Source organism: Suncus etruscus, chromosome 15 (genome assembly GCF_024139225.1).
Source record: "Suncus etruscus isolate mSunEtr1 chromosome 15, mSunEtr1.pri.cur, whole genome shotgun sequence".
In the NCBI taxonomy this organism is placed as follows: domain Eukaryota; kingdom Metazoa; phylum Chordata; class Mammalia; order Eulipotyphla; family Soricidae; genus Suncus; species Suncus etruscus.
In genome coordinates this window covers 26,209,780-26,233,708 of record NC_064862.1, presented here as the reverse complement: position 1 = coordinate 26,233,708, position 23,929 = coordinate 26,209,780, and positions in this window count along the sequence as shown.

Below are 23,929 nucleotides of genomic sequence, written 5' to 3'. Positions count from 1 at the left end.
TTGGGGATGGTGCCTGTTTATACTATACCTCGGCCCAGCAGAAGCAGGGTCCTGGAGATTCCCAGGCTGAAAGCTATCATCTTCACCTGTGCAGGTGGGAAGATTATTTGAACACTCCCTGGGGAAAAATAATCATTTTGTCTTTTTGCATCAAACCAGAACACTAGAAAATGCCCGCTATATGTTCAGAGCAATAGACAGCAATAGGGCGTTTGCCCTTGCACGCAGGCTGCTGACCCAGGATGGACCTGGGTTCAATTCCCCAGCCATCCCATATGGTCCACCTAGCCTGCCAGGAGCAATTTCTGAGTGCAGAGCAGGAGAAACCCCAGAGTGCAGCCGGGTGTGGCCCACCCCCCAAAGAAATATGCTTCTATGTATGTCTTGGGGGTCTGAAGGGGGATTATCTCACAGTCTTTGCAAGACAAGAGTCCCCCAAGCCATGATACTGGGTCAGAAACTGTGGCTGTCCCCTCTGTTTTATTAAATTAACAACATAGATTATGAACAACCTAGTCTTTTTCCTGCTCTGAGAGAGATGGGGAGAGGGGAAGTTGTTCTAAGCCCTCTCAGGGCTCTGGAACTGAGAATGAGGGACGGGCCTATTCTGTCTGGCCTGCTCAGAGGATGCTCTTACCGGGGTCTGTGAATGAAAGGATGGTGTCGGAAGGCGACAAAAGTCACACACCACCTGGCAGGCAGTGTGATAATAAGGAGTCTACCCCTTAATCTATTCACTGGCTGGCTGGGTCCCTACTTGGCTCGTGGCTGGTTTTGCAGAGAGCAGAAGGCGGGACTGCCTGGGAATCTGTAGTTTGGGAAAGAGCTCAAGTCAGGGCCATATAAACCACCCTGACAACCCCCCCCTCCCTTCACCACTGCTTCACCTTACTGGACAGTTTCTTCTTCCTTCTCCCCAGTCAACAGGGTCCAGGGGCCAGGCTGGGGCTTTAATTACAGGTAGTAGGACACTAAGAGCCCTTCCTTGATCCCAGATAAGAACCAGAGGATTTATGTTCCGTGCAGGATCTCTGCTTTAATGTAGGATAAGAGCCTACAATGCTGATACCTTCTGTCTCCATGATGCCTAATGAAGCATTGTGATGGCTGCCAGCTTGTAAGGAGACAAGCAATGACCCCTGAGCTGAACTTTCTAGCACTTTTCCAAGATCCTAATCCAAAAGACTCTGACCAGGGGGGGATAAAAAGAGGGGAGGGAGCCAGACATGATTCCAGGGTGCTGATTAAGAGCCTACCACCCTTCATAGGGTCAGAGCAATAGTACAGCCGGTAAAATGTTTGCCTTGCACGTACATGGCTAACCCTGGTTCGATCCCATATAGTTCTTTAGCTATCTTAGGAGTAATTTTTGAGAGCAGAGCCAGGAATAATTTTTTGAGCACAGCAGGGCATGGCCCCCAAAACAAACTAAAAACAAAAGCCACCTCCTGCCAAGAATAAGTGGTTTCTCTGGCTCCTCTGAGGTCTCATGCAGAAAACCCCACCCTACGAGGGGTGTAGAAGGGCGAGATTTGGGGTCTATTCAATGCATGTGTACCACATCAGGGTTCAGTTCAAGCTAATTTCTTTGTCCTGTCTCCCCCTCTGTCCGAGGTCCTGCCGTGGGTTCCCTATTTCCAGCCTAGTAGATGCAGCAATGAGATGGAACCTCCGAGAACATAGGGTTTCAGGTAGAGGAAGACCAGGCTCCTGCGAAGTCCCTGAAACCTCTGTTTTACTGGCCCACAGCTGGGCTCCACCCACTCAGCATGCTAGTCTGGTATCCTGCTTTTCACACCATTCTGGGATAATGGACAATTTTGCAAAAGCCCTAGAGGGTTTAAGGTTCAAGAACCAGCCCTCACCATGGTTCTTTCTCAGGAAGACCCGAATAGTCCAAGATGCTGTCAAAGCAAGTACAGCCGCACACGGCTTTTGGAGCTTAGTGGAAAATAAGCAAAGAAGAAAAAAGGAAGTGGAAAGTTTAACACAAGAGTAATAGTCTAGCACACAATATATGTCGTGTGTATGTGACATCTAATATTCTTTACATGGCTGAACCCTAGAGAGAAACTCAGATGTTTAGCCAAGTTTGGATCTGGGTCACTGGATGCCCATCTTGCCTGCCAGTGTGGTCATTTTGGGCCCGCTCACCACTCTGCCCAGAGCCTTCCTCTTTTTGCCATCAAATGAGAAGCCTTCACCTGGAAATTCTTTGAAATTCAGACTTGCAATGGCATGATAAGCCCAGTGGGCAATGCACTCCATAGATTTTGTACACCAGAAATCTATAAAAACAAAAAACAACAACCATGATATTTTCAACCAAGTAGGGGCAGGACAGAAAACCTATGTACCACATTTGGACATAGAACCCGACAGTTCAGTGCTCATGGTGCACCACTGGGCATTCATACACTTGGCCAGAGTTCAGGTATGTGTGCCCCTCTCTTTGACCACTGCAGCTGCAGCCAAGAGAACTCCCTTGGCACTGATGTGCCCTGCAGAGCTGTGCTCTTTCCAGATAGGGAAAGACCCTTTGCCATGAGGCACGGGCAGCCAGAATTTTGGGGTACTGTCCACTGGAATCAGTGGATTCTGTCAAGGACCCTCTTTGCCTCAATCGAGACCCATTGAGATCCTCTCTGCAGCTCACTGGGATCCCCTGCTAGGCCCCAGAAGGAGTTTCTGGGGGGGGGGCGGGAGGTGAGCTTTTCTGAACCCACTTTGGCTGTTGAAAGCCAAGACCAGCTATACCACTCACATGTGTTGTGTCAAAATAATAACGATGGGGCATGGATGGCGATGGATGGAGGGCCTTTGTGCTTTAGGCCCCAGCCACGTGGCTTCATCCCCATCCAGCTGGCGGATTCCAGGCCCAGGTAATCGGGTAATCAAGACTCACTCAATGCAGGCATTAGGAAAGCATCATCTTTATTCATGCCCCTGACCACCACACGGTGTGTGGCCTATCTCATAACCTTTCAAGCATTTTAGCCATTCTTAGCCCCTGCATCTTATAATTCAAGCCATCTTCCTCCAAGAGCCCAGCAGGGCCGCAAGGGCAAAAAGACCCCTTAATCCCCTGGCTTCCGGGTTATCTACCTATTCCAAGACCCCTCCCAGAAATGGGTGGGTCTCAGGTCGCTACATGTAAATTCTGGGTGGCCGGGTAACATTTCCCCTTCTTTGAAATTTAAAAGAGCCTTTTGTAGTGTTAAATAATTAAGGATGGTGCTGGATGGCGATGGATGGAGGTGGATTTCTTTGTTTGCCATCCCAGGCCATTGTGGCTCAGCAACCCCCATGCAGCCGGCGGGTTCCAGGCAAGGTTAAAAACGCGAAATCCACTCACTCACAGGCAGGCTTCAGGAAGAATCATCTTTATTTAGGCCCTAGCCACCCACATGTGGTGTGGCCTTACTCATAACCTTTCAAGCATTTGGCCATTCTTAGCCCTGCATCTTATAATTCAGTCTTCTTCCTCCCCGAGAGGCCCCAGCAGGGCAAAAGGCAAAGCCCCTTAATCCCCTTCACTTCCGGGTTTACTCTACCTATTCTAAGACCCCCTCCCAGGAATGGGCGGGCTTTGCAGGTAAAGTCACACCTATTATCCGGTTCCCAAGACCCCTCCCAGAAATGGGTGGGTCTCAGATAAGTACCCTACAACATGCATTTAGTGAGAGAATTTTATGTGTCCTGTAGTACAACTCAGATTTCTTCTATGGCTCACACAGCATAAGATTACAGAGCATTCCAGAAACTTCTACCCTGCATTCTATGTCACTAGGTAGTTCTCAATGGGTTGTTGGTGGGAGAGAAAGAAAATGAGGGCAGTATTTTTTCACCCCAAGGCCATGATTTGATCATGTGGGCTGTTGCTGTGGCTTGCAGAAAGGTACTTTTGAGTCTGGCTAGGGATACTGCAGCTCCTACAATGCACTGGGTGGCTCGTAATGTACCCCTGTGAAAATTTGGGTGTGAGAAATGGCCTCTTCTCCCATCTCACCACTCCATACACCCTATGATCTACTCTCTTAAACCCAAAACCATGTCTGTCAACACAGCATATTCTACTCTTCCCTTTGATTTGGTGGTGACAAACAGCACCCCCTACAGTGCTTGGGAACTCAGGAGATTATCCCTTAAGACACTCAACTCAACAGGGCCGGCCTGAGAGTTCACGTGACTGGACCCAGGGGTCCTTGAGCACTCTCCAGCGCTTACACCCCATCAGTGTTGGAGGCCATAGCAGTGTCAGGGGTGAAACATGGAACTCTCACAATGCAGGCATAGACACAAGCTCTCCTTTGATTTCCTGAGACTGAATGTCTGATCCACGAGGAGTCATGTTTCCACCTTGTTCAATGGGTGTCTTCAACCATGTAGCACAGAAGTGGAAACTGGTCTGCAGAGGTGACCAATAGCTGAATGAATGAATGAATAAATGGAATAGATGGGTGATTGATAGAATGGGTAGATTATTGTTGACAAGTGATGGATAATGGATGGATGATGATGAATGAGTTTGATGGATGGTATGAGTTGAAGGATAGATATATGTATGTATGATTGATGGATAGCTGGATGGATAAATACTTGATATATGATTAACTGGGATGTGTTATTGGTGAATGGATATATGATTGAAGGATGGATGGGATGATTGAAGGATAGATGTATGTATGGTTGATTAAATTGATAAATTGATGGATAAATGAATGCTATATGATTGATAGTTGGATGATTGATGAATAGATGGAGAAAGAAATGAATGAATGGCCAAAATTCAAAAAAAAATTAGCTTATCTTATATCTACATAGTTCCCTGAAACTTCCTCTTGATGTTTAAGATAGACTGAGGCCTGTGAGGTAGGGAAGGACCAGCTGACCTCCTCCATTCTGGGCTCACCATGAATTATCTTTCCCTTACAGATTCTCTTGGTTCCAATACTATGGAATCTGTGAGGCTCTGTATTTGAGCAGGCGGAGTTCTGGAGAGTTCTATATCTTTTTACAGCACAGAAGATCCCCCTTTCCATTTAGACTAGCAGACTGTTCTTTCCCTTGTGCTCCCCCTTCAGTCCACTCTGGGCAGCCAGCTACCACAATTTCTATCCAGGATCTCAAATCTCTTATCTGGGACTTTATTCTGGTAAAACTGTGGACTGCAAGCTCCACCCCTTTTTCCCCCCATCACCCAGGCTTAATGCCTTCAGCAAAGATCCTTGGAAGGGAAATAGAATGGAATTCCTTCAAGCCAAGAATCTTGCCCCCCCTACCCCAAAGTGGTGTGGGGAGCTGGTCCTGCCCCCATTCAATCCTGCATTATCAGCTCCCTAGCACACCCAAAGAATCACCCAGAGCTTAGAAACAATGAAAGCTTAGAAAGAAAAACAACAGTGGCAACAATACATTGGGGTGCTCTCCCCCTAATTCTTGGATGCAGGGAGTGTCTCTGGTCAACAAGAATCTGGAACAGGACCCCTTCATCTCTGTATCTCTGGAGTGAGGATGGACTACCTCCAACACAGCCTGGCCCAAAGGCTGTGCTGAGAAAAACATGCTTGAGAAAGGAAATGAATGAATGAATGAATGACTTTTTCTTTGTTTAATTTGGATTACTGGATCATATTCCATTTTGACAGAAAGAGACTCAGAAAGATAAAACCATTTGTCAAAGTTAATTAAAAGTGACACCCCACCAGATAAGCAATCTCTGGCAAGCTCAGGCCCCACTAACTGTGCACCCCTTTGAACCACCCCCATGAATTGTAGGTTCTGAAGTGCTGCTGGCAGCACCCAGGCAGGTGTTTCTAGAGAATTCATCAAGGAATTGATTTGATTTCACTTTTTCTCTTGAGAGCTCTTGACCATTTGGAGGGCTCAGACAAATGGGGGTCAGGGCTCTACTCATGACTGTACTCAGGGATCACCCTGGCTTGAGCTTGGAATGATAGGAGCTACTTGGATTCATTCATGATGCCAGGGATAGAAGTTGGATGGGCTTTGTGCAATGGTAAGTATCAATGTGCTGTACTCTCACTCCAGCTTGCTCTGTATGTTTTTAAAGAAAGAAGGGGAGGGAGGAAACCCTCCAAGATCACCATAGGATTTCTTCATTCCCAGTCAATTGCAGATTTCAATTTGAGCAAAAGCACCAAACAACTGAAGGGGAAAGCCATCACCCGTGGGAGTATGTTCTATCCCCATTGTTCCCGGCCCCATCCCATCAGGGCATTCTGTTTTTTTAAATAGACTTTCCTGAAAAAACAATCTATCCGTCTGCACCCTCGCCCTTGCTAACAAAACCCTCCAAGAAAATTGGACCTACTGGGGAAATGATCACTCCGCTCACTCCAAGAGGAAAAGAAGAAAGTTCAAGTGCCTTGCACAATGGCTGGTTCCTGGTGAGCGTGTGTGTGGCGTGCATGCACGTGCATGCGTGTGTGTGTGTGTGTGTGTGTGTGTGTGTGTGCATGTGTGGTGTAAACTGACAGGGCCTGACTCCTGTTTCCAACCCCTTCAGTCTTGAGCCACACCAGCCTGCTGTGTTTCTTTTAGTATTTGATTTCCAGGGGGTGGGTCACATCCAGCAATGCCTAGGGTTTACTCCTGGCTCTGCAAAGCAGGTATCACTCCTGGAGGTGGCTGGGGGACCCTATGGGATGTTGGGGATTGAACTCTGTTAGGGTTCCGAGTAGAAGGATGAGACCATATAGCTGGAATAAAGTTTAATACTTTAATCCGTCTGCCAACAAGGCCGCCACACTGAAGGGCCATCCTCTGAAGGAGATGAGCCCTGCCCAAGGTCATGAGGAAGACTATATAGGTAAAGGATATAGGGAGGTTCCAGCTTTCTGATGATCCTTAAAATGATTGGCTATTGCGTAGGGGTACCTTCCTACTGCTCCCTTCCCTGATAGGCTACTTGGTTTGGCCAGGAAGCTTGGGGCAGAGTCTATAGAAATTGGCTGTGGAGACACTACCATAGCATGTGGCTTATATCATAGTGGTCCCTTACAAAATGGCCCCTCTTCTGCTCAGAATTTAGGTTCCAACACTCAGGTTGGCATTGTGCAATGCAAGTAAGTGCCCTTTCCTCTGCATTATCTCTCCAACTTTATTCTGTGTTTCTTGAAGGCACCTCCTCAGAGGACTTAAACCTTGGATCCAAGGGGCCCTGGCCAAGCTAATGCCTTGATGTCCATTGGTGAATGGTAGTGTGGGGGCAGCGTTCTGCCAGTCCTACATAGGAAAGGATGTGGCCCTGGTCAGCTGTCCTCAAAAAACACTTTTGTACTGGTGTTCTGAGGTCTTGGGGTATTGTGTAGGTTGAGCCCCATCTTAAATGTCTTTCCTATGCCCAGTGTTACCTACTCAGAAGCCAATTGGGAGGAAAAACTGGGATCACAAGAGTCACTTCTAGAGTCAGAGAGATAGCATGGAGGTAGAGCATTTGCCTTGCATGCAGAAGGATGGTGGTTTGAATCCCGGCATCTCATATGGTCCCCCAAGCCTGCCAGGAGCTATTTCTGAGCATAGAGCCAGGAGTAACCCTGAACGCTGCTGGGTGTGACCCAAAAACCAAAGAGAGAGAGAGAGAGAGAGAGAGAGAGAGAGAGAGAGAGAGAGAGAGGAGAGAGAGAGAGAGAGAGAGAGAGAGAGAGAGAGAGAGAGAGAGACTCACTTCTCTCTGGACACAGAGGACTGGATCAGCAAAAGCCAAAGGTGGCCCCGTGATCTAGTGAAAGGAGAGACAGGTTCCTCCAGTGGATGACCTGGATAGACCTGATTCCCTTGCAACCCAGGTAAACATGACCCCTGCAAATGCTTCTCTTCACCCTATATGCATGAGTGGGCTATGGTCTAATTCCTAGAGATCACTGAAGAATAACAACAGCTAATAATAAAACAGTGATTGTGGGAATTAACTGGTTTTTCATTATATCTAGGGTAATTCTTCTTTGCTTGTGCTGGTATGGACTGGGAAGTACCTCTGGATTGGTCCCTCACCCCTATCTACTGTTCTCCATCCATGGGAGTGGTCTTCTCTCCTTCCCAGTAAAGACTTTGCGGTCTAAGAAGAAACCGTCCTTCAGTTTCTTTTCCCAAGCTTAGTCTATCCTGCCTGTGGCTATCTCTTGCAATGAGTGCAAGGCTTTTGTGTGGTGGATTTTCTCTGAACCTATTTTATTCCCTTCATCTGTGCGGTATTTACTTCCATGGTCAGTGTTCTGCTTTCAAGACCTGTGCTCCCCAATCCCTCAGGATTGGGGCATGAGGCTTCTGCTTCAAGTTGGATGATCAAGAAACCAAGTAATTAAAACAGTAGACTGTGGTCTTGCTCTCCAAAATATCTTTGTGCATATGTGGTAGGGGACCTATACAATTGTACTTAGGGCCCTGCAGGGCTATTCTCAACCGACGTTGGAACAACGTCAAACTCCTGATGAAACTGGAGTCTACCAGGCTGTTCCTTGTGGAGGCAGGATTACGGTGCCAAGAAATCAAACTCAGGGTCTTGTCAGGTCACCCCAATTCCTCAAAATATCTTTTTTATAAGATGTCATAGGGACACTCAGACTTTCTGTCTTATAGAATTTATATAGAGCGAACATTGCTTTTCTCCCACCAATTTCTTATTGTAAGCTATATGTGGGGTACTTTGGCTGGACATTATTCAACCCTCTGGAAAACAATTATTCTAGAAAGCTGATACTTGGCATGATTTGGGACCCAAAATGGACCCCATCTCATCCTCAGTGAGTTTCCAAGACCAACTGATTCTGAGAGAGCTGCTGGCTGTACAAGGAAAAGAACAGTTGGCCATAGTTTATTATGCAGAGTCATAGAGCAACCAGGCCCTGGATTTCCTTCTCTAGTGAGCAATAAATCCCAGTTTGCTCTGCTACGTGACTTGATCCTCTACTCATCACCCCCTTAATCTGGAGAATAGGAAAGTGGGTGTCCCTTAGGCTCAAACCCTTTTGGAGATACTCAGTTAGTACTTGAATTAAAGGTCCTCTTAGTTCAAAACACCAGAACACTGGAGAGATGTGGGTCTAGAAGCAAATGTTGATGCAGGAAATAATCCATTACAGTGAAGAGGTACAAGAACAAATTCAGGAAATTCCAGCACCCAAGCAAGGAATCCCCACCACATAAGCCTTCTGTTCCTAAGAAGGAAAGCACGAGGTCAGAGTGGTAGCACAGTGGTAGGGCATTTTGCCTTGCATATGGTTGACTCAGGACAGACACAGCCAGGGAGTAGCCTCGAGTGACCACTGGGTGTGAGCACTCCCCCAAAAAGAAGGAAAGCAGCTCTAGAGCCTTAGTGGTGGAAGACCAAAGAACAAGCTCCTGCTTTCCTCAGACACTTTTTATTGACAAGAACCAGGCCATGCCCTAGGGTGGGAGAGGAATCACCAAGGAGGGAATAAAACCCAATAATCCCAACACCAGATCCACACCCTAGGGTGGAATACAAATATTGATTAGGGTAGAACCAGTAATCTAACAAGTTAGAATCCCCCAATATTGGAAATGTAAGGAGCCTGGATTTTCAATGACACCCAAAACTGCCTTTGGAAATAAATGTGTTTGACAGCAAAGTGGATGGGAAAGAAGAAACTCACAAAGTGTTCTGGTACAAGAGTGCCTTGTGGATAATTTGGGAGCCAAGAAGGGTCCCTTAAGGGGTCTCAAATTGGGCTAGATGGTCTGATCTTGATAGATGGATCTATATGGATCCATCATGGGGTGGGGGATCCCTGAGAGAAAGACCATGTGTGTGAGAGAATATGTAGCTGTGTGACTGTGCATGTAATGTGTATTATGAGGTTTATCTACATGTGTGTGAATATATGTGAATGAATATGTTTGTGTTAATATGTAAATGTATGTGAGTATAAGGTGCATGTGGACGGGGGCTGCCCTCTGTTCCTGGGGAATCCAGTGAGGTGATTATCCCTAAGCGCCACCTTTGTTTCAGGGGTTAGTTCCTAAGTAACTGAGCATCCTGTGCTTTCTTCCAGAAGGTTCTAGAACCTTCTCTGAGTCTACTCAGTCCTTTGAGGACCAAGTGGGAGTTGAGTCTCTTAACCTCTCAAGCTTCAAAGGGTCACTTCCCTGGACCTCACTACTTTGTGCCAATGGTCTTTGCATGTGCATGCATGCAAGCAACTTGGCCCAATACGCATGCAATGCGGAAGCGCTGGCGCGCAATTGGCGCTGCGCGCGCACACACACACACACACACACACACCACACACACACAGTTTCTCTGCTTTTATTTATTTTTATTTTTATTTCTCTTGGTTTTTGGGCCACCATCTGTGACACTCAAAGGTTACTCCTGGCTCCTATGAGCTCAAGAAATTGCTCCTGGTTTTGGGGACCATATGGGATGCTAGAGGATTAAACTCAGTTTGTCTTAGGCCTAGCATGGGAAAGCAGGACACTTATGGCTCGCACCACCACTCTGGCCCCTCTTTCTGCTTTTATTGAACACCATCTTCTTGAGTTTCCAATCTCAATAGCAGCATATCTTCTATCCTGGAAGTCCCTCATGGAACCATTAAGGAAATGATCCAAACCCCTCAACCCCTAATCTCCACCCATAGGGTTCTCCAACATCTCTTTCCCTCACCTTTGGAATTCCCAATGCTTCTGCATTTCTGTGGCAAATTCCTTCTAGTCCTCCACTGCACAATGCACATTAGAAGCATGGAACCATTAAGGAAATGATCCAAACCCCTCAACCCCTAATCTCCACCCATAGGGTTCTCCAACATCTCTTTCCCTCACCTTTGAATTCCAATGCTTCTGCAATTCTGTGGCAAATTCCTTCTAGTCCTCCACTGCACAATGCACATTAGAAGCAAGAAGGGGTGTATTTGTTCGCCTGGCCCTTTAGGGACTCCCCACACCTCTCTCCTGTATTTCTGCTGATTTTCTTTCTCCTCACATTCCTTACTCTGACACTGAAAAAAAAAAAAAGCCTGCCTTCCTCCTGTTTCCAGAATTTTCTTTTTCACTAAGAAGACAAAACTGGAGAGGGTGGGGGAGGGGGGCAGTGGAAAGGAAACTGTCCCCCATTTGATAATCCTTGCAGTTCACAGGTGAAATCAATGTATAGATGGCTTTGAAAGTCAAAGGCCTCCAGTTGGATTTTTATCAGGCGACTTGTTAGCCATGTGACCTTGGGCAAGTGCTTTACCCTTCCTGAGACTCAGCTTTTTTTTTTTTCCTGCCATAGCTTCTCTAGCTCTTTGGGGGGGAAACTGAGACCTGCAAAATACTTGGTTGAGAGCAGCTGTTTGCTCCTCGCCTCACCAGCACTACTAACCTTAGAAGGATGCTACCATTGTTCTGGGAGCTAAGAGGTGGTGGTGGAGTTGCTGACAAAGCCCTCATCTTGTTTTTGTTTTGTTTTGTTTTTGGGTCACACCCGGTAGTGCTCAGGGGTTATTCCTGGCTCCAGGCTCAGAAATTGCTCCTGGCAGGCACGGGGGACCATATGGGACTCCGATTTGAACTGGATGACCTCCTGCATGAAAGGCAAACGCCTTACCTCCATGCTATCTTTCCGCCCAGAAAGCCCTCATCTTAATGGCATTTGGCTCCTGGCTGTTGACCTTCCTGGACACTGTTTGTTTGCCTTGGAAGTTGTGTTGATGGGCCCTGAGGTGGTTTGTTTGACTGATGGCCTTTGAGGGCTGGGCCTCAGGATAGTGGGGAAGGGGAGACCTAGTGACTCCTGGTCAGGTCAAAGGGGCCTGATGGACAAGCTGGGACAGAGCCCGGCAGTGCATTGCCCCTTTAGAGGCACTCGCTAATTTCTTTCTTCCTCTTTTTTTTTTTTTTTTGTGATGATCATTTCTCATTTGTTGTTGTTGTTTATTAATATCTTTATTTAAGCACCATGGCTACAAACATGTTTGTAGTTGAGTTTCAGTCATAAAAGAGTACAATCCCCTTTACCAGTGCAACCTTCCCACCACCAGTGTGCCTCATCTCCCTCCTCCCCTATACTCTGTATTCCAGACAGCCATTCTATTTCTCTCACTCAGTATCATTGTCATGATAGTTGTTCGTGTACTTAGTTCTCTAATTGCACTCACCAATATTTGTGGTAAGCATCATATCATGGACTGGCCCTTCCAGCCACCATCTCTATTGTCTCTGAGTGCTATTACAATAATGTCCTTTATTTTTCTTAAATTCTATAGATGGGTGAGATTCTTCCATATTTATCTCTCTCCCTTTGACTTATTTCACTCAGAATAATAGTTTCCATGTTCATCCATGTAGAGGAAAATTTCATGACTTCATTTTTCTTGACAGCTGCATAGTAGTCCATTATGTAAATGTCTGAGTTTCTTTAGCCCTTTCATCTGTTGTTGGGCATCTGGGTTGTTTCCAGATTCTGGCTATTGTAAATAGCCCTGCAATAGGCATGCAGAGGGCATTTTTGTATTCTGTTTTTGTGTTCCTAGGGTAGATCCCTAGGAATAGTATTGCTGGATCATATGAGAGCTCAATTTCCAGTTTTTTGAGGAATCTTCATATTGTTTTCCATAAAGACTGGACTAGAGGGCATTCCACCAGCAGTGAATGAGAGTTCCTTTCTCCCATCTCTCTGTCAGCACTGATTGTTCTTGATCTTGTGATGTGTGCCAGTCTCTGTGGAGTGAGATGGTACTTCATTGTTGTTTTGATTTGCATCTCCCCCATTGATTAATGATGTGGAGCATTTTTTCATGTACCTTTTGGCCCATTTGTATTTTTTATTTGAGGAATTGTCTGTTCATTTCTTTTCCCCCATTTTTTTGATAGGGGATATTTTTTTGATGTTTTTTACTTGTTAAGTCCTGTCAATACCTTGTATATCTTATATGTTAGCCTCTTATCTGATTGGGTGAATCGTTTCTCCCCATTCTGTGGTTATCTTTTGTAATCCCAGTCACAGTTTTCTCTTGAGTGCAAAAGCTTCTCAGTTTAATATAGTCCCATTTGTTTATCTCTGCTACCACTTGTTTGGATAGTGGTGTTTCCTTCATGAAACCTATAGTCTCAATGTCATGGAGTGTTTTACATATGCATTCTTCTATATACCTTATTGTTCCAAGTCTGATATCAAGGTCTTTAATTCATTTGAATTTGACCTTTGTGCATGGTGTTAGATGGAGGTCCGAGTTCACATTTTCTGCATGTGACTGACCAGTTGTCTCAACATCACTTGTTGAAGAGGTTTTACTTACTTCAGTTTTCATTTCTTGCCCCTTTACCAAAAATAAATTGATTGTATGTCTGGGGAACATTCTCAGAATACCAAGTCTATGATTGATCTGAGGGTCTGTCTTTATTTTGATACCGATGCTGTTTTAATGACTACTGCTTTGTAATACAATTTAAAGTTGGAGAAATTGATGCCTCCCATTTTCCTTTTACTAAGGGTTGCTTTAGCTATTCATGGGTATTTATTGTTCCAACTGAATTTCAATAGTGTTTGATCCACTTCTTTGAAGAATGTCATGGGTGTACTTAGAGAAATTGCATTAAATCTGTATAATGCTTTGGAAATGTTGTCATTTTAATAATTTTAATCTTCCCCATCCATGAACAGAGTATGTGTCTCCATTTCTTTGTGTCCTCTTTTTTTTCTTTTATTTCTTGAAGTAGGTTTTGTAGTTTTTTTTCTATAAGTCCTTCACCTCTTTGGTTAAGTTGACTCCAAGGTATTTGAGTTTCTGTGGCACTATTGTGAATGCAATTGTTTTTGTTGTTGTTTTTTTGGGGGGGGCCACACCCATTTGATGCTCAGGGGTTACTCCTGGCTAAGCGCTCAGAAATTGCCCCTGGTTTGGGGGGACCATATGGGACGCCAGGGGATTGAATCACCGTCCTTCCTTGGCTAGCACTTGCAAGACAGACATTTTACCTCTAGCGCCACCTCGCCAGCTCGCAGTTGTTTTCTTTTAAGACTCATTTCTTCTCTATCATTATTTGTGTATAAAAAGTCCATTTTTGTATGTTAATTTTGTAATCTGACACTTTGCTGTATTAATCTATTGTTTCTAGAAGCTTTTTAATAGAGACTGTAGGGTTTTCTAAATATAGTATCATGTCATCTGCAAATGATGAGAGCTTGATTTCTTCCTTTTCTATCTGGATATCTTTTTCTTACCTAATTGTTATGGCAAGTACTTCTAGTACTACATGAAATAGAAGTGGCAAGAGGTGGCAGTGTTGTCTTGTACCATATTTTAGAGGGAAGGCTTTTAGTTTGTCTCCATTAAATATAATATTTGTCATGAGCTTGTGGTAAATGGCCTTGATTATATTGAGAAAAGTTCTTTCCATTCCCATCTTGTTGAGAATTTTTATCATGAATAGGTGTTGGACCTTATTAGATGCTTTCTTTATATCTATTGATATGATCATATGATTTTTCTTTTGTTAATATGGTGTATTTTGTTGATTGATTTATGTATGTTATATATATATATATATATCCTTGCATTCCTAGAATGAAATCTACTTGGTCATGGTGTCTGACCTTCTTGATCTGGATACTATTTGATAGGATTTTGTTGAGGAGATTTGCATCTGTATTCATTAGGGATATTGGTCTGTGGTTTTCTTTTTGTCAGAATCTCTGTCTGTTTTTGGTATCAGGGTAATGTTAGGTTCAAAAAATTATTGGAAATGTTTTTGTTTCTTTAATTTCCTGGAAGAGCCTGAAAAGTATTGGTAGTATGTCCTCTTGAAAGGTTTGAAAGAATTTATTAGTTAACCTATCTGGGATTTTGTTTTTGGGAAGATTTTGATTAACATTTTAATTTTCTTATTAGTGATGGGTCTGTTTAGATATGCTAAATCATCCTGGTTCAACCATGGAAGATTATAAGAGTTCAAGAATTTATCCATTTCTTTTAGGTTCTCATGTTTTGTGGCATAGAGTTTCTCAAAGTAGTCTCTGATTACCCTTTAAATCTCTGTAGTGTAGTATCTGTATGGATCTCCCCCTTTTCATTTCTAGTTCAATTTATTAAGTTTCTCTCTCTCCTTTTCTTTGTGAGTTTTACTAGTAGTTTATAGATCTTGGTTTTTTTGTTTGTTTGTTTTGTTTTTTTTGGTTTTGTTTTTTGGGTCACACTCCTGGCTCTATGTTCAGAAATTGCTCCTGGCAGGCTCAGGGGACCATATGGGATGCTGGGATTTGAACCACTGACCTTCTGCATAAGAGGCAAATGCCTTACTTCCATGCTATCTCTCCAGCCCCATAGATCTTGTTTATTTTTACAAAGAACCAACTTTTGCTTTATTGATCTTTTGGGTTGTTTTTTTAATTTTTACTTCATTAATTTCTGCTCTAAGGTTTGTTATTTACTTCTGCCTACCTATTTTTGGCTCATTTTGTTGATCACTTTCTAATTTTATAAGCTGTGTCATTTAATTATTAATGTTGGTCCTTTCTTTCCTGATGTGTGCTTGTAAATTTATAAATTTTGCTCTTAGTACCACTTTTGCGGTGTTCTACAAATTCTGATCATTTGTGTCTTTGTTCACATTTGTTTCTAGGAATTATTTGATTTCTTCTTTGATTTCATCTCTGACGCACTGATTGTTCAGTAGTGAGCCGTTTAATTTCCAGGTGTTAAAGTTTTTCCTCTGTGTACCTTTGTAGTTCAATCAATTTCAGTGCATTGTGATCTAAGAAGGTAGTCCATACAATTTCTATCCTCTTTATGGAGGTACCTTTTTTTATGGAGGTATGTTTTATGGTCCGGCATGAGATCTCTCCTGGAGAATGAACCATGTGCATTGGAGGAGATTGAGTATCCAGTTTTCTGGAGGTAGACAGCCCTATGTATATCTAGTAGGCCACTTTCTTTCATTTCTCCTTTCAGAGCTGGTATATTCTTGTTGAGTTTCAGCCTGGCTGTACTGTCAAGGAGTGGCAGGGTGGTTGAGGTCTCCCACTATTATAGTGTTGCTATTGAAGTCTTCTTTCAAATTTGTCAACTACTGTATTAAATATTTTGCTGGTCCCTTATTGGGTATGTATATGTTTAGGAGTGTGATTTCTTCCTGTTGTACATATCCCTTGATTATTATGAAATGACCATCTTTGTTCCCTCTAACTTTTTAAGTCTAAGTCTTGTGTCATCTGATATTAATATGGCCACTCCAGCTTTTTAAGAGAGTTGTTTGCTTGGATGATTTTTCTCTAACCTTTGATTTTGAGTTTTTGTTTGTTCTGATCTGCTCAGATATATTTCTTGTAGGAAGCAGAATCTTGGATTCAGCTTTTTGATCCATTTTTGCCATTCTGTGTCTCTTAACTGGTGCACTTAGTCCATTGATGTTGAGAGAGATAATTGTCATGGAATATAGTGTCATCTTTATGTAGGACTTTGGTGTGTCTCTTAGTTTGTCTTGCCTTAAAATAGATCTTTCAGTCCTTCATGAGGGGGGTCAGCTCACCCTTGTTGTGCAGTCAGGAGCTCTTCGAGGCATGGAGGTTCACAGCAGCAGCTTGTCAGCTCCACAGCAGGGATTTCACTAATTTCTGATGCTTTTGGAAACTCTTTTCTGTCTCACCTACAGAGCTGGATAGGGCTTCTCATTACCAAAGGTGGGGCCATTGCAACAATCAGTCCAGAGCAAGTGTAGCCAGGAGCAAGGCCTCATGAAGGAGTCATTTTCTAGGCCCCCAAGCACCCCTTCCTGACATTGGCCTTCTTTCTGTTGGAGATGCTAAGCCATGGATGTTGGTATTTGTAGGGCTTCATGGGATAAATCTGGCTCCTAGACACATGTATCTCTTCTAGAAATTAATTGATGTGCTCATCTCTCTTCCAGGCACTCACTGGGACACGACAGGCTTGGAGTATGGATCATTAAGGCCTGAAGTTGTCCCTCAGATCACTGATCTGTTCCGGGGGACCTTTGAGAAGCAGTGTGGAAAATTGAATTACGGTGTTGAATGCGAAGTTTATTAAAAGACATCTTCAGAGGACTCTATAATCAATTCATTGGCTTGCTATTTTGGTGTCTTTGTAGTTAGCTGCTGATTGTTAAGTGTAAATTTGACTGCTGGTTTTTATCTAGAGACCCATCCATCCTTTTACTGTTTTTTTAATTCCCATGTGCACCTTTATTTCTTCTGTTGTCATCGTGAATTTATTCATTTACTCACTCACACCTTCATTTTTTAATGTATAAACGTATACTTATCCCCTTTTTGTGCTATCCAACCAGCCAGCCATCAATTACCCAGCTATCTATCCACCCATTTATCTATCTATGCATCTATCCTTCCCTCCATCCTTCCCTCCATCCCTCCCTCTCTTCATCCCTCCACTCACTTACCCATAAATTCATCCTCTTATGTATTTATCCACCCACCATTCACCCACCCATCTACTCATCTTTTTTTCTAATCCCTGTCTACTTTCCCATATATTGAACCATCACTCAGCATCCTTCCATCATTCATTCAGTCTCTTTCATCCAATTGCTTTTACTCAGTGTTCACTCTAACAAGAGTGATTTTTCAGAGAGGCATGGACTCATGACAGAACCAAATATACAACTTGGTTATTGTCACCCAGTGAATCAGGCTTACTCTGTCAAGTATGACTTTATGCCACCTGTCATTGAACTCCCCTTTTACTTCACCTTATGGAGAGATGGAGTAAGACAGGGACGATATCAAAGCAACCATTCATGCCCATATCTTTAGCTATGTTTGCAATTCCTGTCAGGTTCCCTTGATCTTTGTCCTAGAAATTTTATTGCTTAAACTCAGTTTCGAGATCACTTGAGATTCCCAATACTGAGAATGAATTCAATGCCAATTAATCGTCAGTTCATATCATTAGAACACACAGGAGTGAATGGGGGAAGATGTCAAGAAAACTTTTTGGATACAAAGGGTGGCCTCAAAGGTGGTGCAGACTCTCCTCAGTTTACAATAGGTGCCTCTTAGCTTGAGGCTGCCAAAAAATAACTTATCAGTGTGTGCTTTTCTTCACCACTACACGCCCAAATTTTGAACACTGGCTGGCCCTTGGGAGGCATCCTCTAAATATTTGTTGAACAAATAAATGGGTACATACTGTCACAATTTATTCACTTTGGGGTACAGAGTTGAAGGTTTGGTGAGGAACTTCTGACTTTTATTGTATTTATTATATTTTAAATATTTTTATTATATTTTATTATATTACATAAGACACAGGCAGTTGTTCCTATAAAACTTTCCTATAAATCTTTCAAAAATAAACCTCTTCCCTCCCAGCTTTTGATCAGCCCATCCTTAGGCAGGGCTTTACCTGTTCCACTCCCCCAACATGCCTCTCAGATCCAGTCAGAAAAGGAAACTTTGAGAGAACTCTCTGTGGGGAGAAAACAGGGGGCAAGGCTATGTGGGCTGTGTCTGGTTTTGATGTGTGTTCTATATGTCTGGACATATGTGTCTGTATGGCTGCCTCTGTGTGCTTGTTTGCATGTGTGTCTGTCTGGTCTATGTATCTGTGTGTGTCTATGATATGTCCATGTGTGAGTGTGCCTATATGAAGAGTGGATGTCTCTGTATGCTTATCTCTGGATATGTCTATGTCTGTGTGTGTTATAAGTACATCTGTGGTGGTATATATGTATGTTTGTGTGTATATATATAGTATGGGTTGTGTGTCTTTATGTCTGTGTGGTGTAAGTGCATGTCTCCCTGTGTGTCTTTGGTGTGGTGTGGTACGTATGAGTTTGTGTATGTCTATGGTGGGGTTGTGTCTGTGTGCAATGTTGAGTTGTCTACTTACATAGTACATGTGTCTGTGCATGCTGTGTTTGTATCTGTGTGTATGGTGTGATATGTGTGTTTGTCTCTATGTGTGTTGTGTATTTGTGCTTGTGTGTGGTATAGGTGTGGATATATGATGCAGGCATGGGTGCGTGTGAGTGTGTGTGTATTTGGTGTGTGTGTATGAGAGCCAGTGTAGACCCCTGGACTCATCAAAACCTAACCGTCTCTGGGGCAGGTCCTCCATGAGCCTGACCCCTTGCTCAAGATCACTCCAGGGAATGCTCAGCAGAAGGAAGAAAACAAACAAGAACCGTGGACAGAATTTGTTTGTTCTGAGGAAACTCAAAGAGGTGTCGGCAATCAGGGAAGACCAGTCCATCAGCTAATTTTCATTTGTAAACTGGGGAGGCCAGGGGGTGCTGAGAGAGAGAGAGAGACATGGAGGAAGAAAGGCTTCCTGGAAGCATGTACCTGATTCACAACTCCCCCACTTACCTCCACAATGGCACTCTTGAACCTTCACAAGGATTGTGGTGGCAGCTAAGCCTTTAGTCTCCCATCAAATACCAGCTGATTATTTGAAGCTCCAATTCTCACGTGGGGACCCACTGATGAGCCCACTCTCGGACTGGGCTGTGGGGACCAAATCTTAGTCCTTTCTCACAACCCTTTGAGGAGAATTTATCCTCATTTCTCTCCTGAGCCTTTAGGGAGAAGCTAATGCAAAACCAAGACCTCCCCAACTACCTGTAATTCCCTCTGGAATTTGACTGAGGCAATCGAGAGAGACCCAGAAGCCTCATGGCAAGTCTCCACATGGTCCATTCTGGGTAGAGCTAGTTCATGATCTATGACAGTGAGTTGCTCTGAGGATCTCAGAGCTCTGTAAAGAGAGGTTAAACTTTCATATTTAGAGGGTGGTCTCTACAATGGAGATCCTGGAAGGAATTACATTCTGGGTATATCCAATAAGAGTCTGGAGGTCCAGAGGATTTTTCACAACCTGTACCAGGTCACCTAACACAGATCTACCAGTGGAAGGACAACACAGTTCTGATGCAATGCTCTTAATCTCAACACAGCAACAGACAACTTTTATAAATCACCCTGACTCTTCTGAAGATTGTGGTTGAAGAGAACCTCCTCCAGGGATGCTGGCAGGATTGGATGCAGCTGGCATTGCAACAAAATCAAACAGTTCTCATTACTCTGTCCTATTTCCACTCGGCATGCTACTCATAGGCCAAGCAATCCTTCAATGGTTTGTGGAGTGGGATAAAAAGTGGGGTCCAGCTAGATGAGGTCAAGAGTAATCATCAAGAATTCAGTAAACATCTCACTAATAAAGGGATTTTGGAGAATTTCCCAAGGTAAAAATTGAAGGCATACTCCATCACTCTTGGACTGAAAGCAATTCATTTATGAACTCATTCATTCCTTCACCTCCTGAGCTTTGACTATCCCAAAGCTGGTGAGGCAGAAGGATGGCACTATGTTGACTAAGTTCTAAGCTGTGTCCTAAGTAATAAAGATCTGTTTGCTCTCTTAATCCTTCTACAACCTTAGGAGGTTGGCATGATTAGGATATGAATATATGATTTGGTTATATGACTTGGATTCAGACAGACTGGCTCCAGGCTCTGTGTTCTTAAGCATTGCCCTTTGTCTCCTAGGCTCTGTTGCTGGTCAGACTGGAACCATGGACCCTGAGGTGGAGTTAGGCTTCAAGATAACACAGAAAATGATGCTTTCCTGGCTCTCAAACCCTGTGTACCCCAAACATGAGCTGAGCAGAGAACTGGGCCTTTCTACATCATGCTGAAACACAAACAGTACCTGCATAATGGGATTTCTCTTTTCCTGTGTTGTCTACTTCTAAACCCAGTCTTGAAGGGACTCTTCTATTCTCTCTAGCTGGACAGATACAGCTCATTTGGGGTTGACATATAGTTTGGTGCTGTGTCTCTACCAACCCTAGGTGAAAAGGAACAGAGGAAGGCACTTTCCCATCTTTCCTCCTTTCTCTGCCTGCCACCACTCTGGGCCCTAGGGGCTGCCATTTTGAAACATGCTTTTTTGACCAACTACCTCAGCCATTTTGTTTTTATTGCTTACCAGAGAGAGGGGTCGGATTCTACAAAACTCTTTTTGTGGAGGCAGTATTTGTTCTGTGGCCCCTTCCAGAGATGAGGTGACTGAAGAGCAGAGATGATAAGGAAGCTGGTCTCTAAAAGCCCATGATTGTAACATTTTCCTCCATCCCACATGTCTTTGTGGTGGTGGCATCTTCTCTGTCAGGAACAACCTCCTCTCCTCACACATGCTATATCAGTGTGGGCACACAACTACCCATCATACCTTTCTTTCAAATTTCAACTTAGATCTCCCTTTTTTGAGTTTTTTTTTTTCCCAGAGAGAATCTGTGGTTCTAGAGTGTTCTCAGAGTTTTAGTCCACTCTTCTTCCTCACCTCTTCCTTGAACCAGAAAAATACAGTGTGTAGATGTTGCCATAATCAGGCCTTTATTGAAGTCTCAATTTCTTGCCCATTTTTTTTCATGTGGGAAAAATGAAAAGAAAAAGGAAAAGAAAACCATTTAAATGTCAATTAAAATAGGTCTTCAGGTGAGGTCAAAGTCCCAGTTGTGCCTGAAGGAAGAGAGGATCTATCATTGATGAGAATTGGAATAAAGAAAGGTGACCCATAAAATTCAACAAGTACCCTAAAGGGTGAAATTACCTTTGGAGCAGATATGGTCCATAGGCAGACACTCTGTCTTTATTTCCTCTGCCCCTGCAGCCATCACAGAAGAGTTTCTAGCTGAGTCTGAAGTGACCTGGAGTTCATCCTAACAGAGGGTGCTAGCAGCAGGCCAACCATTTCTGGTGACCGGGCCAGAATCTGACAAATGCACCTATTGCCTAATGGTCTCAGCTCTACAAGTGGGTCCCAGGCTTGGTACTAGGCTGTCTTGGAGTAGCCCTGAGGGAGTCATGCATGAATGGGGGAGCACAGGGGTTTCTTGGAAGTAGACCAGCACAGACAGGAGTTCAGAAGCAGGACCCTGAAGTATCTATCTGGGCAGCAGTCTCTGAGTTGCAGAAATAAATAGAGAGGGAGAAGAGCCTGTTTTGGGATACCCAATGAGAACTATGGGGGAAAAAAAGAGCAGAATGGAAGCTGTTAAGAGAGCCAGGTTGGAAGAACAGTTTAGTGAGAAGGCTAAGAGTCATCTGGGGGAAAGAACAGTGAGATAGTAGAGAGGTAGGAATAATAGGACAACAAAGAAAGTACATGCTTTACTTGTAGCCCACCCTGGTTTAATCCCCACCTCGTATGGTCCTCCTAGCTTCTCTAGGTGTGATCTTTGAGCATAGAGCTAGGCGTAAGCACTGAGCATCACAGGTTATGGACACCCCAAATAAACCCCAGGCAATAATAATACAGTAGAGTTCATTTTCTTCACCCCTTTCTGTGTTTCAGTGCACTGTAATTTCAAATTTTTATTTTTGTGACTTTCCAAGAGATGCTCAGGAAGCCAGCAGTCTTTCCAGTGATTCTGGGTCAATCATATGGGAGTTTAAACACAAGCATCTCAGGATGTGGTTCTGATCCTAAAATGACAGGAGTTCCCTGGGTCAGACTGGTAGTGCGTTGGGGTTCCTGGGTTGCACTCATGATGCTGGGGTTGGAGGTAACCTTGTGGTTTCAGGGATTGAATCATGGTTGGCATCATGCCAGGCATTCACCTTAACCCCTGTACCATCTCTCCAACCTCCAGGACTGATTTAAAAAATAAACAAACAAACATAGAGGTTCTTAAGGATTTTGTGCTGTTACTACTTTCATTTTATAGCCAAGGAAACTGAGCCTGGAGAAATATAAGTGGCTCAGAGCCAGATTAATTGTCCAAGAAATTGGTAACGGATCTCTGGCTGGGTTAAACTTGATTTCCAAATGATCCTGGGTAACATTTTTCTCTGGTTCCACGCCATCTTAGCTAAATTTGCTTTATTTCCACCTAGAACCAACGGATTCGTTCCCTTCTTCCTGAAGCAGTGGGGGGCAAGAGACCCATCTTTTATGAGGCTAAGGCAGCTGTTCTTCACCCTCCCCGGCTGTCTTTTTCCTGAAACAGGATAGGGTAAGAATTCGACCTTGGCACTGAGGCCAGGGAACAAGCTCTGAGTTGAAGGTGTGACATGGAATCTCAGCTCATCATCCATCATGTTCTGCCTGGATTCCCTTAGTAACCTACTGTAGTCCATTCTAGTAACCCAAACACCACTCCTAGCTCCCCCTTGGCTCATCCTTTCTTCCTTCTCATGAGGAAGATTGGCAGGTGTTCTGTTACCCAACAGTGACCTGCTAATATGCACGTATGAAGAACAAGTGGCGTGTGTGTCCTTGACACTACATGCCAGGCTCATTCCAAGTCAGTGCTGCTTCTGGTTTAGCTCCTGAGTTCAGCCACTAAATCATTGGTCTGTCGATGTCTCACTTAATTCCTAGCTCCCTTGTCTTCCCCCTGTCTTTGATTTCAGTCACCAGTAAGGGTCTGGGGGACCAGACTCTACTCTCATCTCAGGAAGATGTGGCGCAGGGCTCCCAGTCAGGTCTGCTGTGTGCGTCCTCATTTCTGCCCCCCCCAACTCTTGGCTTTGGAAGTCCCAGTTGGGGTGCAGTGGAGAACTAGCATACCACCCAAATTGTCATCTTGGGGAACTGTGAATGGAGCATTTGTTTGGGCAATGGGTGGATGGGGGTCATGCTGGAGATGAAGTCAAACCTTTGCTTCTCATAGACAAGTGGTGCTTGGGAAGGTTGGGGACCCCACTAGTGATTCTTAGCCAACCAGAACACAGATTCAATGATAGGACTCAAGGTACTGGTGAGTCAAAAGTGACACTGGCAATGCTGGTGAGGGGAATCATGTGGTACCAGGAATTGAACCTGGATAGGACACATACATGGGCAGGACCTTCTCGTTGTACTAACTCTCCAGTCCCTGGTCTTTAAGGACAAAATGTGCCAGTGTTTGGGCATCTATTTGATAAGGACATAATAAATACATGACAACATGGGAGATATTTGTACCTCAAGAGTATAGGA